Below are 13,949 nucleotides of genomic sequence, written 5' to 3'. Positions count from 1 at the left end.
CATGTGAGCACATGGCCATCTGTACCATCTGAGTTTGCAGAATTGAAGTCTCAGCCTGTCAGGCACAGGGCTAAATGCTTGACTTGCCATGTCCCATCAATTTATCTCTAATTCATCCTGGAAAAGCAAGAAATGCTCATCAAAGGAAACATATTCCTAAAGATGTAAACATTTAACCAGGGTTTAACTATAAATGCCTTCACATTCTCTGGGCTCACTTCCTGGAAACAATCACTGGGATCCTGTACTGCTCCTTGAATTTTCAATCAAAACATATCCTGGAGTTGATGCCAGAAAAGGTAAATCAGAATTGCCTTTGGCTGTTGTTAGCTTTTGGCTTTATTTCTTGTGAAGTACATACACTTGATTTTTCCTCCTTTTAGAAGGGCATGCAATTACACAATTACCAACTTTTCTAATGTAAAACCTAAAAGCTAATGGCCCACATGAAATGTCAGTGAATACTTTTCTGATTCTGACTTGCACTTCTTTGGTCAAGGTAAGGGTGTGTGTGTACACATATATCAGTACACATAATATTTTTGTACTGATACAAAAGGTATTAATACAGTAAAAAACAGAAAAGCTAGCTTTTGGGGGGTGCCTGGATGGCTCATTAAGTTGTGCATCTATCTGCCTTTGGCTCAGGTCATGATCGCAGGGTCCACAGATTGAGCCCTGTGTTAGGCTCCTCCTGCTCCCCTCTCTTGTCCCTCTCTCCCCTGCTTGTGCACACTCTGTCAAATAAACAAAAATAATCTTTAAAAAATATTTAGAAGCTGTGGTAATCCCAAGTCTTTCTGTCTCTCATGCTAACCCTGGGATGCTAGAGGTGGAAACAAGGACTTTTCTACTGTTGGAATTACCGTTGTCTGGATATTTCCTCCTTCCTTCCCTAAAGACAACCTGGGCATAAGGAGAAGACATCCATTTTTTTTTCTTTTTTCTTTTAAAAAAAAATGTTTTTTAGTTTATTTATGATAGTCACAGAGAGAGAGAGAGAGAGGCAGAGACACAGGCAGAGGGAGAAGCAGGCTCCATGCACCGGGAGCCTGATGTGGGATTCGATCCCGGGTCTCCAGGATCGCGCCCTGGGCCAAAGGCAGGCGCCAAACCACTGCGCCACCCAGGGATCCCTCTTTTTTCTTTTTTTTATAAATTTAGTTTTTATTGGTGTTCAATTTGCCAACATATAGAATAACACCCAGTGCTCATCCCATCAAGTGCCCCCCCAAGTGCCCGTCACCCAGTCACCCCCACCCCCCGCCTACCTCCCTTTCTACCACCCCTAGTTCGTTTCCCAGAGTTAGGAGTCTCTCATGTTCTGTCTCCCTTTCTGATATTTCCCACTCATTTTAGAAGAAGACATCCAGACCATGGAGAAGCTTCATGATGCTCTAGGGCAAAATACATAGTGGTTTATGTAGTAGATGTTCTCAGATGATCACATTGTCTACAGATTATGTAAGTGTTATTCCCTCTTTACATTCTTTCCTCTCATTTAGTCCTATCTATCTATCTACATACCTACCTACCTATCCTCCCCGCCCCCGTCCTTTCTTATTCTAGAGTTTTGCCAGGCTCTGGAACTACGTTTAATTATGGAGGGTTTTTTTTTTCAAGATTATTTATTTGAGAGAGAGAGTGTGAGAGACAGAGAGCACAAGAGTGGGAGCAGCAAAGTGAGAGGGAAAAGCAGACTCCCTGCTGAGCAGGGAGCCTGACTTGGGGATCAATCCTGGGACTCTGAGATCATGACCTGAGCTGAAGGCAGACCCTTAACCAACTGAGCCCCCCAGGTACCATTAACTATTGAGTTATAATGTGGTCATCAGATCTTGTGCTTGGTTTTAAAGAGAATGCTTCTAAAGTTGTAAATTAAGTAGATATTATAAGATTGGGTTTATAACTTTGACAAGATTAAGGAAATTCCCCTATAGATCTAGTTTACTAAGAGGTTTTGTCTACTTTTCTTACATATGTCCATTGTACAGATCAAATTTTGGGGAATAGGGGGATCCCTGGGTGGCTCAGTGGTTTGGCGCCTGCCTTTGGCCCAGGGCACGATCCTGGGGTCCCGGGACTGAGTCCCGCGTCGAGCTCCCAGCATGGAACCTGCTTCTCCCTCTGCCTGTCTCTCTGTCTCTCTGTCTCTCTCTCTATGTCTATCATGAATAAATAAATCTTCAAAAAAAATTGGGGGAAAAAATTGGGGGGAATATTTCCCCGGTGCTTTAAAAGCAATGTACTCTGGGGGTACCTGAGTGGCTTAGTTGGTTAAGCCTCTGACTTGATTTCAGCTCAGATCATGATCTCAGGGTCATGAGATCAAGCCCCACATCCGGCTCAGTGCTGAGTGAGGAACTGCTTGAGATTCTCTCTCTCCTTTGCCCTCTGCCACTCCCAAACCCCCATGGGCATGCACTCTCTCACAAAAATAATTAATTTTAAAAAGCAATGCACTCTTTTTTATGGTGGTTGTTCTTAAGACCCATACTTATATTTGTATTTGTTTCTTAAACTTAACAGTATCTATTTCTTTCTTGCCACAAGAAGTACTTTAGCAAACTCTCTTGCCCCTACCACATCTCCCACCCCCATCTGTCCTATGCCTCACTGGGGAGGTTTTATATATATTTGTGACAGTTGGGTCACAGTGTCTTCTATTATCCTGGGTATTATTATGTGAAAATAATCTTCTTTTAGGAAAACTGCAAAAGAGAATCTCAGGATTGGGTTTTCATGTAATAACTCAAGAAGTTGAACATTTTTTCATGGCAGCAAAAGTACACTTCTGGTTCTGTGAATTATCTGCCAATATCCTTAATCTTTTCTTTATATTCTGTTTTAGTTTTTGTTATGTGATACTTGTTGATTACAGAAAATTAATAAAAACAAAAAAGCAGCAGAAAAAAAGTGGCAATCTAAAGTCCTCCTGTGATGAGCTTAGTGATGTTAGACATTCAACTTTGTGACCTTTCAGGCTTTCTCTCAGATGTACACAACAGAGGCCAACATAGAGATTTCCACTGGATGTCCACACAGCAACTCCAAGAGAGAGGGACTTTATCAGGAAGGATTAACTCTATTCCAAAACAAAGCCCAAAGAGCTATAGTACAAACATGGATAGCACTCTGTTTATCCACAGGGATGAAGGTTCATGGTTCTCTGCACTGCCATTCTAGAGCAGGATGGCCCAGAATTGCTGCTAGAGCTCTGGCCACGTGTGTGTGCCCACACACATTCTGGGCAAAGATAAGAAGAGGAAAAGGGTGCACACCCTCCCTATTAAGAATGCTGCTCACGGGCAGCCCCAGTGGCTTAGCGGTTTAACACTGCCTTCAGCCCAGGGTGTGATCCTGGAGACCTGGGTTTGAGTCCCACATCGAGCTCCCTGCATGGAGCCTGCTTCTCCCTCTGCCTCTGTGTGTGTGTGTGTGTGTGTGTGTGTGTCTAATAAATAAATAAAATCTTAAAAAAGAAATAAGAAGAACGCTGCTCAGAAACCACATACAATCTTTTCTATACATATTGCCTGAAATACAGTCACAGGGATTACACAGGGAATCCAGCTGCTAGGGAGGCTGGAAAAGATACCCTTTTGAATGGGTGCATGGCTACCCCACTCCCAAACAGCATGCTTTAACTCAGGAAGAAATGCTGCAGAGATTTCACCTCAGTTCTTCAAAGGATAAAAATGAACCCTGAATGGATGTCACTTGCCAGAAGTCCACTGCAGTGTAAATGATGCTGTAGACTGAGGTATATACTAATCTTATGGGAACAGGTACTAATATTTTTGTCTCTCAACTTCTGCTTCTTCAATTATTATCAGAGTTATTTCTACTTGTGTTATTCTTAAGATTGAGGTGACCAAAATTCTTTCAGATATTAATGTCAGGAAATATTCATTCAATAAACCCCCATGCTGTAACACTAAGGAGGAGACATCCAGAATAGAGGGACTCACTGATACCTTTTGTTCTCAGATTTAGCTCAGGGTTGATATGATCCCTCCCAAACCAGTGCAGACACAGCTTCGCCATCTGCTTATGCTGGGTGTGGCCTCAGGATTTTTCCATTTTTATTTTACTTAAAAGTATGGGGAATATAAAAATCCACTTATCTCTTTGGATTATTATAAATTATTAGTGGTTTTAACAGATACTGGAAAAGATAAGAAAAAACAAATTTAATTCCTCCACAAGATTGTATCTTAGGTGATTATTTTTCTTTTGACTTCTCTTTACTGTTTGCATAATAAATAGAAGACTGAGAATAGAAAGAAAATCATCTGATATACCCATTGTTTTCTTTTTTCTTCTTCATTCCTTTCCTGTCTTCCTCTTTTTTCCCCTTCCCTCCCTCCTCCTCCCCTACCTCCTTTCTTCCCTCCTTTTCCTTCCATAAGATGAAACTGAGAAGGGAGAACACTACCCCAACAGAATGTTGTGGGGCCTGTTGGTTGGAAAAAACGAGGCCAAGATGTTTTGAAGTCTGGTTGAGTGTGGGCCTTTCAACTCGAAGGCTTAGAACTGCAAAAGGGTCATGATATAATAGTTTAGGATTGGTGGACACAGCAAGACAAAGGTTCAAAGAGTTTTAATGTCTAAATTGTTGTTTCCTGCCTCCTATTCAGGAGTTGATGGGTCTTCCCAGATGATGTTAGAATGAATAATAAGGTTGTTTATGAGAGTCTCGTAGGAGAGATTGAGCTGAAGAAGGCAGCCCAATAGTGATGTCCTATTAGTGTAGACACTGAGCAGCAGTACCCCTGGATAGTCTATCTGAAACCATCTCTGCACATCTCCATCTGATTTGAGTGTAACATGGGGGTGGCCCTTTCAGTGTCTATACAATTTTAAACAAAAGGAAGATCAGTGGGACACCTGGGTAGCTTAGTGGCTGGGCATCTGCCTTCGGCTCAGGGAGTGATCCTGGAGTCCTACATCGGGCTCCCTGCATGGAGCCTGCCTCTCTCTCTCTCTCTCTGTCTCTCATGAATAAATAAATAAAATCTTAAAAAAAAAGATCAGCATTACTGATTTTTCTTTCAGCATCAAATTCCAGTACAGCTGAGCATAGCACTGTTACTTCTTTATCTAAAATTATATTTTATCATAGATTTTTTGGCATTAGTCTTGATTTTTTTTAAAGGATTACATTAAGGGGCACCTAGGTGGCTCAGTCAGTTAAATGTCTGCCTTTGGCTCAGGTCATGATCTTGGGGTCCTAGAATTGAGTCCCACATCAGGCTCTCTGCTCAGTGGTAAGTCTGCTTTTCCCTCTCCCTTTGTGATCTCTCTCGTTCTCACTCTCACTCTCTCTCTCAAATAAATAAAATCCTTTTTAAAAGATTACATTAAAATATTTTCTTGATTACAGGGTCGGGTTGTTTGTTTCTGTCACACATCTGTCTTTATTGTGGGGAGCAGGTGGGACACTTCCAGCAATAGTAAAAAAAAAAAAAAAAGTGTGGGGGGGATCCCTGGATGGCTCAGCGGTTTAGTGCCTGCCTTCGGCCCAGGGCGTGGTCCTGGAGTCCCAGGATCGAGTCCCACATCAGGCACCTTGCACGGAGCCTGCCTCTCCCTCTGCCTGTGTCTCTGCCTCTCTCTCTGTGCATGTCTCTCATGAATAAATAAAATCTTTTTTAAAAAAAAAGTAAAAAAATTAACAAAAGCAGGGATTCAGTGAAGCTGCCTGGTTGGAACCCTTGGGAGCTCATATGTAGATGTCAACCCAGAGCAGAAGGAAGAGGACTCTGAAGCCCATGAAGAAGAAAGACACCAAGGAGATGAGGAGCTCTTTGTAGATATCCCAAGTACTTCATAAATGTGGAGGTAACTTTATTAATGAAGAATTATGTGGTAAAGAACATGCCAGGGGCCAACAGTACCACAGTCAGATGGGGGAAGACAGAGTGGGGTTCCCTGGGCTGGTGTATCTGCTCATGGCCTCGAGCTCCATTTTGCCAGGCACAGTGTAATCCACTGCTCCACCACCAGAATAACACATCGGCTTGATTACACGGTTTTCTGACAGACCCTTAAATGTGCCCAAGCTGAGTGCCATGCCTACTTCACCCTACTCCCAGTCCTTTTTCACAAACCTCCTAATCAAGGAGGTCTATACCTTCATTGGCTTGATCTAACTTACCTGCTAGTCCATGTAGCACATTTCCCATTTTCTGGGCCTCCTGTAAAGCATGAAGTGAAGAGGCATGAGGAAAGAAGAAAATAATCTAGAATTCCCTTGTAGTTAGAGTTTCTGTTTTAAATCAAGGCCCAGTTTTTTTCCTACTTGAATTATATTACCTAATCTCTTTTTCCCTAGAGGAGAAACTGATGAGCCAGAATGGACACTGGGCAATATCAGAAGCAATCTGAAAAGAAAGCAACAAGTTTCTGGGGCTCCTGGATGGCTCAGGTCATGATCTCAGGATTGTGAGATCTAGCCCCACACTGGGCACCATGCTCAGTGGGGAGTCTGCTTGAGATTCTTTATCTATCTATCTATCTCTTTCTCTCTCTCCACTTGCTCTGTCTCTATCTCTAGTAAATCTTTATAAAAAAGAAAAAGAAAGCAACAAGTTTCCATCTGGTCTGTGGGTAAGAACAGGTAGCGTATTGTGTCACAAATCCAATTACCAGTCATTGGGAACCACTCATTGGTCTGTTTTTAACCAAAATACCCCAATGGGATAACCAAATAGCATTGTAGCAACATATTGGAGCCACTTACCAAGAAAAATTACATGTCAGCCGAGGATGTTTGTAACATACAAATCATTAGGTAGATCTAGAACAAAGAAAAATGTCTTCTAGGACTTGTGAAAGTGAGACAGCCTCCAAATAGGTACCACCTATTTGTAGATATCCCAAGTATCCCAAGGCTCCCTGGCCCTCCACTGTCAAGGTTCCAGATCAGTGAAAGGCCACATATAAAAATTTTAGCTCCCACTGAAGTCCCCAGTATTTGTAAGGTACAAAATAAGGAGTTTCTGATTTGGGCTGCCTGGCCTGTTTCTGTGTCTAAAAAGTCACCTAATAGTAAAGTACAGTTGCCCAAGAAACCAGTTTACACACTACAAGAGATCAGAACCACGGAAAACTGGTCCCAAAGTAAACTGTGTATAAGCCTAACAGGGAACATGGCTATATGCTTTAGTCACTTCATGGGCAAATTACCCAGAAGTCAGCCTCAGGCCACTCAGGTCATCCCAGACCCACAGTATAAGCAGACGTGGACCCTCTCTGGGAACCCCACACCCACCCATAGCAGTATACTTCATGGACCCTTGAAACTTGATGACCCCTGAGGGGTCATTAAGTCATTTTTGCAGAACTCTAAATGGGACAGAGAAGACCACAAGGTCCTGAACTGCCTCCCACATTCCCATTCTCATCCCAGACCATAAGGTTCCCTACAAGTCCCCTCCCTATCTTTTAGGTGTCTGGGAACAGGAATGAAAAAGGATCCAGAGAGTCAATCTTGGGCCTTTCTGAGATGGATGAGTCTCCTTAGAGAAATGGTTCATAACTTCTCATGGCTCCTAGACCCTTTGAGAACTCAATAAATGTTATTGGCCATCTCCTCAGAAAATTTACATTGTCATCCACAATTCTGAATACATCATCCCTACACACAACATTGAATGTGATATCAGGCACATGGGCTCCATGGGCCTCAAATTAAGACTGTTTCTCAAGATAGACCTGCTTCTAAGGACTGATAGGGATCCCCTGAGATCCCAACAGAGGCAGCATTCTCCAGGCTTCCCAGTTCAGACACAATGGACATGTGCACACCAGCTAGTAAGAAGAAATTAGTTATTCAGTTAACCAGGGAGCTGCTGGCCAGGTTGTCCATTGGAGAGATAGTCAAGAACTTGCAGAAGGAATTAATTCACTGCCAGAGTCAGCCAGATAACCAAAGGAACCAAGACAACTGTTTACCCAGGGGGCCTTCCAGGGATTATCTCAGAAATTCTGAGCCTGTCCTTTTAGACAGCATCCAAAGTGAATGCCAGGCAGCTTTGTGGTCAGTTGAGGGTTAGACCAGCAGTGCAAAAGGAAGGCTTGTTCTGAAGCAGGGATGTCTTAGCATTGTGCCAACATAAAAGTGCCCTGGAAGGATGACAGAAAAATCAGCCTTGACCAGGGCCTCCCAAGGGCATCTTGACAACATGAAATTGAGAGTGCTTGACTCCAGGAGCAAGCTAAAGAGGGACTAGGAAAGAGGCAGGTTGCTCTGGGCTCACAAGTCAGGGTGGCTTCTAGATGCAACATTTTGGGCTTCCCTTGCAGCCCCACACCCTGAGGTCACTCTCCCTACCTCCCTGCCCTTAGCACAAGTGCTCTGACAAGAACACAGGGTTAAGTAGAGACAGCCTAAGCAAACTGAAAAAAATAATTCATGGAAACAATAAGAACCTGCACAGTTTCAGGTGCCACAGCATCTGAGGTGGGGTAACAGCAAATGCTGATGGGCAAATGATGATGATAAACTCCATCACCCATAGAATAGCGCCTGAGCTCACAGCCCCCTCCATGATCAAACGTTTGGTGGAGAAAAGTGATTCTTGTGAAGAAGTAACTCCACTGGAGCCCCTTTGCCCAATGCTGGGGAGACTGAGACAGATGAAAGTGAGGCTGAGGCGGTACACCAAGGGTGAGCTCAGGGTCAGATGTCCTGGGATCCAGAAGACAGGACCTCTCAGCCACAGACTGTGTGATCTTGAACAAGTGACCCCATGAGTCAGGCCTTCTTTCACTTCAAAAATTGGTGGTTGTAGGTTCTGACTGAGGTGAAGCACCAGGAGCTCTTTAGTGTGGCTCTCCTGACACTGTCCTTATTGTGGAGGAGGAGGTATGGTAACTTCAGTGACCCTTGGGGACCCCATCTCCCTCACAGCACAGTCCTGAGGGCCAAATGGGATGACGAGTAAAGTGCTTTTTCAAGAGTCCAGCAGGAACATGGTCATAAACTCTGAATTCTTCATATCCTAGTTCCTTTTGATAGGATGGATGGTGCCCATCCCGCAGTGCACAGCAGACTCTCTGGGTGAGCTTCTTTAAAATAATGTAAAACAAAAGCATTCTTTTAATTATTCTTAATTTTGAAATTTTTTTCACATAAAGTCACAAATACATAACTAGGGAGATCCTTAAACCTAAGATATTTTTTGACAAGATGAGCACTGGGTTTTATACTATACATTGGCAAATCAAACTCCAATAAAAAAACAAAAAAAGATATTTTTGGCATAGATTCATAAAATTTAAAACTTCAAACTTCATAAAACAATAAATTCTAGAAATTGGGGGAGGAGGGAAACATTCTTGAAAAGAATTACATTTACATTAAACTTCTCGATCCCTAAGTGAAATTGAGGCCAAAAGGAGGCCTCGCTTTGAGCCCAAATTCTACTCTGTGAAAAAGAAAGGAACTTTGCCTTGAGATCACATCCCCAGGTCTTCCTAGAGATGATTTTATATTCCTTGTCTTTGAAACACTTCAGTTTGAGATGCACTACAATGACAACTTTCAGAGTAGTCATTTCTGTATTGTCCTTGACCAGAATTTGCCCTATAGCCACTAGTGGAGGTGAGGAGGGCAGTGGCTCTCTGGTACCAAAGATACTCGCCTACGTTCCAGATGGGCCCACAGTTTTGTCATTTTTCCTACAGTTCTTGACTCCTCTCCTTGTAAGTTTTTACTTGCTTTGATGGGTTTTGCTTGTTGCTTTGTATTTCTACACTTTCTCGTACCTTCCCTTTCTCTCTTCCTTTCTGTGTATCTAAGGCCTTCATGGCTGTTCACTCTGACCCTGTGAGCCTCTGCAGGCTGGCGTGCCCCTCTAGAGCACCAGCATGAATGGCCTTGTGCCTTCTGTACCCAGCTTGACTTCTTTGAGGTCCTTGGGTGATTCCTTGGGCAAGGCAGAGTCCAGTTCTCAGGCACATTCAGCAATGAGAGAACCAATTTTGGACATCCCTGATAGGTTGTGAAGGACTTTTCAAATTCCAGGGGGTGGGCCAAAAGAGCCCTCTTGACTCAGATGTGATTCTTCTGGAAAAAATTTTATGAATATATCTTCTGGGAGTTGACTTTTGGATTTCAGCCTTGTGGGTTTTTCAAAAGGTAGTTCTATTGCGTTGGCCTTCTATCACAGTCTGGCCATATTCTCAGCACTTGTTACATTTCTGTGCAGATATTTTTAAATTTTGGCTCAGTTCATTGTTGATTCACTCAATGTCTCCAAGAATAAAGTGGTAATAAGCACTGGCTTCTAGAACACATCAAGAAACTGGCCCAGGCCATGGATCCTTGGGCAGTATAGCCCTTAGGTCACCCGGTCCTCCTTAACAGATGCTATTTCATTAAAAGCCCTGACCTTGCCACAGCTTGAAGGCTTGGGCTTCTTCTAAGCCAGAATCAGAGATGTTGAGTTCTTGGGGCCACATGGATCTTATGGTACATATAGCCCTCTTCATGCATTTTCATTCCAAGACTTGTTTTTCCACTCTCTTGTCTTCTTTGATGCATAATGAACCTCCTCACTTCACTCACTCTGGTCTTTCATTCTCTGGGTCCTCCATTAATTATCTCCTTTAGCTGGTGTTTATTCTGCTCTGTCTGTCCTGTGACAGGCTTCTCATCTGTTACTTGCTATGCCACCCTCACACACTAAGCTAGAAGTGAAGCTTCCCCATTCCTCACTGAGCCCCAGGAAACTGATGCTTCCCAAGGACCCAATGGTCTGGGAAGATTAGGGGAGAGAAGAGACATAGCAGGAGAACAGCTGCTCAGAAATACTGTGTGGAGTAGAGGTTGACACTCCTCCTAGTCTGCCTCTGGTCCCACCCTGAGAAGCTGCATCCAGAGCACATGACAGGATGTTTCTGTGGTAATGGTATACAACCTAAACTGTTGTCTCTGCATCACTTCCAGGTCCCCATATCTTCATCTTTTATTCAGTGCTCAGATGTCCAGATGCAATGAGCCAGACTGCTAAGGAGTCCTGCAAGGGAATCTGTCCAGAGGGCTCAGACATTGGGCGGAGTGAAGAAAGAGGCTCTTTGTAAATGTTTCAAATCATAGTTATATGTCACATAGTTTGAAGAGCCAAATACCTTTGTAAGGCTGTATCATGGAAAACAGCGACTCCTTTCCCCACTGCCTGCTCCCAGACATCATTTCCCAGTTGGCCTTTTCCATCTCTGAGCTCTGCCAGGTCGCTTTCACTTCCTCTGAGGTCCTGCCACTCTCCCCTTAGCTCTCGTATCACAACATGTGTCCCTTGTTTGCAGATGTGACTCCTTTATGTGCCATGTGATACAAGATGTTTGGTCAGCTTTCCATGCAACTCAAGGCAAGGCAACAGTCTTCTTCCTTATCCATTTGTGTTTCCTTTACTTCTCTTTTTAGGCGTATCTTCAAAGTGATCCTTTGCTAGTTCTTTTTCCTTAACTCATCCTGAAGGTGAGTTTTTCCTGAACCATATTTACATAGGACACTTATGCGAGGGAGACTCAAGGGTTGTGCCCTAGGCTCTCACAGATTTTGTTGCATTCAAGTTTTTGTGTGTAATCATGTTTCTCGGGACACCTGGGTGGTTCAGCGTTTGAGCACCTGCCTTAGGCTAAGGGGGTGATCCTAGAGTCCCAGGATCGAGTCCCACATCAGGCTCCCTGCATGGAATCTTGCTTCTCCCTCTGCCTGTGTCTCTGCCTCTCTCTCTCTGTCTCTCATGAATAAATAAATAAAATATTTTTTAAAAATCATGTTTCTCACCTTCAAAGAATAAATGTGATATTTTATATGAGATGTTACAAAAGTAAGATATAAAGAACACTGATAAATATGGACCAGTGGATTCATAAGTAAAGACTCAGCCTATGAAATGGAACACACCATTACCTCAGACATCCTCTGTGTTCCTGAGCCTGAGTCTCCATCTCAAGGGTACAAACGGCTGGCCTTGAATATAAACATAACCCCTGACCCTAAGGGGGTCCACATATTATCTTCAGCTGTAATGATTTCCTTGATTGATTTTCTTTGTAGTTTTACAACATTTATGATGTATCCTGGAAGGACTAGATTCATATGCTCCAGAACATTCTCTATCTGTGGCTTTGTACCTGGGTCTTCTTCTCAAGTACTTAGGATTCAGCCCCAAACAAGAGGCCAGTCTCTTCAGACAAGCCTCTTTTAGATGTTGTTTTTCTTACAATCAGACATTAAACTCAAAAAGACCAAGACTGTCAGCATGGTTTTACACTCAACCCCACTTTGGTATTTCCTGGATAGCCACCAGCCCCAAAGGATTGTTCCCTTACCTTATCACCCTGACATGGCAATCATGTGCAAGAGACTCTAGAAATAACAGGCATGGTGCTATCACTTACATTTAGTTAGCTCCACATTTTTTTATTAGTGCAACATTAAAGAGTTGACCTGCTGACTTACTTATCCAGCCTACAGGGTAGGAAAAGCTATAAAATCTAAAAGTGAAGTTCTATCATTCAGAGTTTAATTTTGTATAGGCAAATGTATAAAGCATTAATAAAATTACTAATAAAAACATTTTAGAGTTTGTATGCTTTACAGGATGACTTGAAAAGCCTGGCTATGTGAATGTGGGGACATCCTTGTAGCATAGTCCTGTATCAAACTCCACAGAAGGTTACTTCTCTTATGATATTCCTGGTTACTATTGTAATTTAACCACTCAGTCTTATCTTCAGCAGATGGTTTCTGCTTTCCTATCATGCTTGCCAGAAGATCCATTATAAGCTAAAAGCCAGAAATTGCATCTCCAACAAAGGACTGTCTCAAATCCAGAGTGGAAGGGACTGGTTAGATACTAAGCAAAGGACACTATAAAAAAAGACTCATGGGCACGGGATTCTTAGCATCAGCCAACATTACCTGTAAGACTATCCAAGGGAACTGAGTAAGAACTCCTAGTTTATAAAAGAAATAAGCAAATCACCATGACTCTGGGGCTGGGCACTGACCTGTGTTTCAGGAATCCATGGAGACTTGAGTGTCATTGCATTGTGCATTGGTACTGCATTGTCCTCAGTGTCCAAGGGGAACAAAGTCACACATCTTCAGTCAATGGGCCTTCATGCTCACTTACAAACTCCATGAATAGACAGACAGTGACAGGCCTGGGCTCTAATGGAGAAGAAAATGAAAACTTGGTGACAGCCCAGCATGCCTCCTGCTCCCCAGCCCCCAGCCCCCAGGATGAGATGACAGATAACTGGGCTCACGCCTAGGGAGAAGCTCACACTTTCCCATGATCATCTTCTGCTTCAGCCCTACCCCCAAAGGAATCTTGGTATTAAGAAGTAATCTTACATTTTGCAGCAGTCCCTGATGTGGCCAGCCAGGACAATCCACGAGTCTCCCTTTTTCCAGAGCAAGGCAGTGAGGCAGAGAAAGTATTTGAGAGCCAGGCTGACAACCAGCTGGGATCTAAGCCACAGTGGCTAAGCGTATGGAACCTAAATGACAACTGAGACACCTGGGTGGCTCAGTGGTTGAACATCTGCCTTTGGCTCAGGGCATGATCCTGGGATCCGGGGATGGAGTCCCACATCAGGCCCCCTGCGAGGAGCCTGCTTCTCCCTTTACCTATGTCTCTGCCTCTCTGTCTCTCATGAATAAACAAATAAAATCTTAAAAAAAAAAAAAAAACCAACTCCTGAATTTGTGTCCCAGTTCTGCTACAAACTAGCCATGGCCTGTCTGCATTTCTGTTCTCCCTTTCCACAGAATAATGAGGATAGCCTCACCACTTTGGCTTGTTATGAATCTTAAATGAATTAACATGTGCAAAGAAGTTAGAACAGCATAGCATTATGAGTGACCATGGTGTTATATCTCATTTTCACTTGGAGACCTGAAGGAAGACTGTCCTTTTGAGCTT

At 43.2% G+C, this 13,949-nt stretch overlaps 1 pseudogene; it reads right to left on the bottom strand.

Moving 5' to 3' along the window:
* Positions 1–5,590: 5,590 nt before the first annotated feature.
* Positions 5,591–13,949, bottom strand: part of LOC129522843 (transmembrane protein 258-like) — a 48,789-nt pseudogene continuing 40,430 nt past the window's right edge.

The sequence above is a fragment of the Nyctereutes procyonoides genome, unplaced genomic scaffold (genome assembly GCF_905146905.1).
Source record: "Nyctereutes procyonoides isolate TBG_1078 unplaced genomic scaffold, NYPRO_anot_genome, whole genome shotgun sequence".
Lineage (NCBI taxonomy): Eukaryota > Metazoa > Chordata > Mammalia > Carnivora > Canidae > Nyctereutes > Nyctereutes procyonoides.
Note: the sequence above shows the minus strand (reverse complement) of the source record. Positions and strands in the feature narration are given on the sequence as shown.